Source organism: Saccostrea cucullata, unplaced genomic scaffold (assembly GCF_032062105.1).
Source record: "Saccostrea cucullata isolate Sc308-1 unplaced genomic scaffold, CSIRO_AGI_Scuc_v1 ctg12358, whole genome shotgun sequence".
Lineage (NCBI taxonomy): Eukaryota > Metazoa > Mollusca > Bivalvia > Ostreida > Ostreidae > Saccostrea > Saccostrea cuccullata.
The window spans coordinates 13,701-19,009 of record NW_026921543.1 but is presented as its reverse complement, the minus strand read 5'-3'; the positions used below and the strand labels follow the sequence as shown (position 1 = coordinate 19,009).

The 5,309-nt window shown below is 31.6% G+C and overlaps 1 pseudogene; it reads left to right on the top strand.

Annotated features, from left to right (window-relative positions):
• The first annotated feature begins 712 nt into the window (after nucleotides 1-712).
• On the top strand, nucleotides 713-4,764 carry LOC134260259 (uncharacterized; annotated as a pseudogene).
• The last annotated feature ends 545 nt before the right edge of the window (nucleotides 4,765-5,309 follow it).

The following is a 5,309-nucleotide window of genomic DNA, read 5'->3' as shown; positions in this document are numbered from 1 at the left end:
CTCCTAAACGATGCAAAATACTAATATACAGGGTGCGCCTCAGTTTGACAGTTTGTTGTAGGTTAGTTAACATGAATTGATGTTTGTAACCCCATTGACCCCCCATTTTTGGGAGTGAAAAATTCCCTTTGGTCATTTTTAAAAAAAATTTTTTGTTTGCAAAAAATTTTTTAGTAATTTTTTTTCAAACCTTCCTACCATCCATTCTGTTCATCCTGAGTCGAGATATAGCAATAAGGTGACCTTGTGTGGTGTTTCAACATTTACTGTCTAAATGAAATACTGAAATTTCATCAAAGTTCTATCTATTTCAGGATACGATGAAACAACAGATTTTCTGTATGGATGTCTTCTGATCTTCCTGACAGTTTTTTTTGAGTTATTTATATTTGAGTGGGAAATTACATGAAGTCGAGTATAAAAATAAGATAATACAAAATTCTTTCTACAGTGAAACGTTTGAGCCTGTATTGGATTATAGGGGTTTTAAAACGGTGTTCTTCTACGTCTTCCTGTTGCTGGTTTGCATTACATTAAGCATTATTATACGTCCATCGAATGACGGTCCTAACTTCGGATTCAGTGCTATAGACCATACTTCATTGTCCAAACTTATATCTGCATTATTCCATTTTACATTCAATATATAAATCTAGTTTATGGAATTACTGATGATGTTTTCTTCTCCATTCGATGGGACTTGTTTCCTCAAATGTACTTCTCTGTTGTTCGATTCCTATGTGGTTTTACAATTGTGAATGCCAATTTCTATATACAACAGTACCAAAAATGGAGATTATCAATTTATATTACTGTAACTATTGTCCATGCAATTTTATTTTCGTATGTTTTGTATATTTTTTTTAAAACTCTTTTGGAAGGTATAAAAATGTTAAAAGAGAATAAGTCCAATTTCGTGTCAATTCATTCATGCCCTTTTTCGTATGAAGATGTTATTAAAGATGTATTCAAAGGCTCAAAAAAATTGAAGAACAAAAGCATCTGGATAAAAGGCTGTTTTTAAAAGATGGAAGTGTTGTAAAAAACCGAAAGCGTGACACTACTGCCCCAAAAAGATGTTAGAAAACAAATGTATCCGCTCGTTCGAATTGTTTATAAAACAGCTTTGGGAGAGGAACTTAATCTGCATTGCAAGGGGGCGGTAGGTTTTGCGACCAATGTGATTTGGACGAGGAACGGAACAGTGCTGAACCCCGAGGATTCATTCATCTACATAAAGACTAGAAGGGGGTGGAAGTGGACTAGCAAGGGATTATGTGTCAAGCAGTCTAACAATATCAATGTTAAAAAAAAAAGACTTTGGCGAGTACAAGTGCTGGTTTTTACGTGAACAGCTTGTAGGAAAAAATGTAATTTTCGAGGCAAAATTTGCCAATTCAAAAAAAAAGAGTGTTCAATATTTAATTGCTCAGTATTATGTTGAAGAATATGTAAAACAGGATATAATTCATTTTGTACCACTTGGAAGCATTTTGTTTTTGTCTTGGAGAACAATAAACTTTAACACTGACCCGGAAAATGTTTGGCAACATTATTTCATAAACGATATCCATGTATCTACATTTGCAAGTGGGATAACACCAGTATGCTCCACATTTTCTTTGGCCTTTGTTATATTTGGACACCTTATGGTTTGGTTTTCATACCAAGGTTTCAGCATCCTAGATTTTCTCCAAGAGGTTTGGGGGAATTTTTCAAACTCATTTTTCCCTTTGTGCAGGAGCTTCGATCTATGGCGTGCACGAGTAGAATATTTCCGAAAATTTACGACCCTAAGAGCAAATCATCAAAATTTATTCCATACATCATCCAGATACACATATACTTGTACCTGATTTACCATACTTCTTAAAAATGGATAACGACAGTAGAACAAACAAACGAACATTATCAAAAAATTCAAGAATACAATGAACTTCATTACGTTTCCTCTTGCACGATTTCCACTTTTGGTTTATTGGACTTATATTTCGTTGTACGGTAGAATTTATTTGTTTACTTCTCCTCCTATACCTAACCATTCGGTTTGCAAGAAAAGCATGGAGATACTATTCGGTAAAAGTAGTTATACCGATACGACAATTTATCTTAAACACTAACGTATGCAGTGAAAGCAAAGCATTAGCGAACGTTTACGATACTACATGCTACATATTTTTTTGTGACGCTGACAGGCATATTGTGCAAAAAGAACTTGCTCTTCCACTGAGAATAAACGGAATGAGGACAGGTTTTGTATTTGAAGAATGTGAAATTAATCGTAGTGGGAGGTCGGAATTTGAAATTAGTCCGAGATTATCAAAATTTGTAAACATTTTATATTTTTTTGACATCTTCTTATATAGAAGATGTCCATTGTATGAAAGTTCAACTAGAAACTACTATAAGCTGCTTGAAGGCTGGGCTAATTTCGGAAGAGAGTATTTTGATAATAAGTGCGGATCACTCAGATTTACCGGACAATGTATTGTACAACATGCCAAGCGCAACTGTTCATGATTGGGTGAGGAACAGTTGTACTTTTAAAAAAATTTGGAATGTCCGACAGTGGATCGCAAAGAAAGATAGAAAGACTATGCGGTCGGAGATTGTAGTCTCCACTGCGTTTGTTGGAACCAAAACACACGTCTTATTAGTGTTCAGAAAGTAAATTTTACAGTTATCATTTAGGTTTTTAAGACACATGCATAACTATTATTTAAAAGGGCAAGAACAATTTTCCATTATAATTTTTTCTTTGAAATCTACCCTGAATGATTTTGAAAGCAAACATTAATATCAGCCTTTACTATTGTTATTCATCCTTAATGTTTATTGCTCTAGTGCTGATATTGTTCTGAGTTTTTTTTTTCTTGCATCGAATAGAATTCCTTAAGTGTTGCCCCAAAAAAAAAAAAACAATATCACTAGTTGCATAATGTACACTGGCTTGTTTGGGAAGGATAAACTATATTTAAACAAATTATACTGTAGGTACTTGCTTCAGAATTCTGAGTTTCATTTTAAGATTAATAAATGTTAAATATCGGTAATCTTTAAATAAAAGTTTTAAACAATTTATGTAAATTAGACATTGGCTTAATCTTTTCATTAAAAATATCCATATTTTCATGGAAAGTTTGTACACAAAATTACCAGCCTTCTTCCTTCATTTATTTAGTCTAGATATTCTAATTTCTACATCTTCATGTATTTATCATCCTTTCCTTTCAAAATCAATGACAAAAATGAACTTAATATAACAAATTATTTCAAAATTGCATGTATTAATTGATTGTCTGTTGGTTTTCACCAGTTCGGCCAGATTCAACGGGAGCTTGCTTACATTGCATACATGTCTGAATTATAGGTAGGTCAGCATAATCAAAACATGTCCGTGTATTAATTGAAATTTCTACAAAAGTGGGAATAATTATTTATACAGTGTAATATTTAAACTCAATAAATGAGTTCATTGTGTTAGCAAAAAAGAATGTGTAATTTATCCTTATATTTGTTTTATATTTGTCTTAATATTTGGGATACTTCTATATAGCTTGCAATATGGTTTTCATATATGTTCAACATATTTTTGAGTCGGCTATATTTCAACATATGTTTTAAACATATGTTCAACATAGGTTTTAAACATATGTTAAACATACTGTGGAAAATTCATATGTTCAACGTATGTTTAACGTATGTTCAACATATGGTTCTCAATACACATGGTGAACATATGTTGCAATTTTACCTGTGTACTAGTATATGATAGGGCTGGGTATTGGTCCAAGATTTGGTATTGCAAATATTGCGATATTTTTAACTGTATTGTGATATGTATTGCAATATTTTCAATGTAATTTAAATGGCATTTTCTAACTATTTTTACTTCAATTTACCTGTAGAACGTACATAACTATGATAAGTAACCAACACTAACAAAGAAATTGTTGATTTCATTAAAGTTATGCAAATGTTCCCACAAAACGATTTCTACAGGCTTAATAACAAACTTTCATAAGTCCATTTTTATATTTAATGACAAAATTCCTTAAACTAAGCATATTGCCAAAATATTGATATTACAAATTCGTATTGCGACACGACCCACTTTTTGTCATTGCATTATATTGAAATATCTATATTATTGCCCAGCCCTAGTGTATGATGATCACTATTGAAATATTTATTTCAAAAGTGAACATTATATCAACAGTGGTTGTAACCAATGTTTGTCATTGAAATCCACTCCAAATGACTATTGAAATAATTATTTCATTATAGTGGTAGTATTTCAGAAAAAGAATACTATGTTTGTAATTGAAATGCAATTACGAGGGTTGTCCCGTAAAATCGTGGACAAAGCGTTTTTCTCGAAAAGTAATGGGCGCACTAAGCTGAAAATTTCAGTAAATGTTTATTTATCATATTTAAGTGCATGATAATTTTTTTGATAAAATATAGGCAAAAATAAAGATTTTATTATGCTTGAATGTGCACGGGGTATTGTCCTACGGCGCAAGGACAAAAACGAAGGTTTTATTAAAGAATACACAATTTTGAATTCAAAATAAAAGTTTTAAATACATAAGATTTGGTTTAAAATTATCCTAATTCAATTCCACAATCAATTTTGAAGTCTTTGTAAAAATTTTAAGTAATTTGGTTGATTTTTGGCAGTTTGTCTCGCAATGGAAATGGGAAAGTGGAAAACACAACACACGAAGAATGGCGACGATATATGACGTTACGGCGCACTGAAGAGCAGTTCCTATGGAACGCCATCACTGCCTTATAGCATACAACTATCATCTATTATGTCAATTTATCATTACGTGATGTGAACATATCTTTATGTTATGTCCATTTTTTATGAGGTGATGTAAATATATTTAACATCATGTCAATGCTGATTACATGAAGTAAATACATTCTTTCATTATGTCAGCACTTCATAACTTGAAGTAAAAAATTCATTATGTGAAGTGATAATGTGTTTATATTGTGTTAAAACTTTATTGCATGAATTGAATTTTTCTTTACATCATTTCATTTCTTTAATATGTGAGGTCAAAATTGCATTACGTCAAGTAAATTGTGTTTTATAATAAAACTTATCATTACACGAAGTCAAAAGCCTATTCCTTTTTGAGAGTGTATATTTCTATTATATCAAAGTATTATTACGTGATATGGATTTATCTTTATTTTACGGCGAGGGCATGATGATGTGAGGTGAACACATCTTACCTTTATGTCAGTGCTTTATTACGTGGTGTAAAAAGTGTATAACATAATGTGAACAT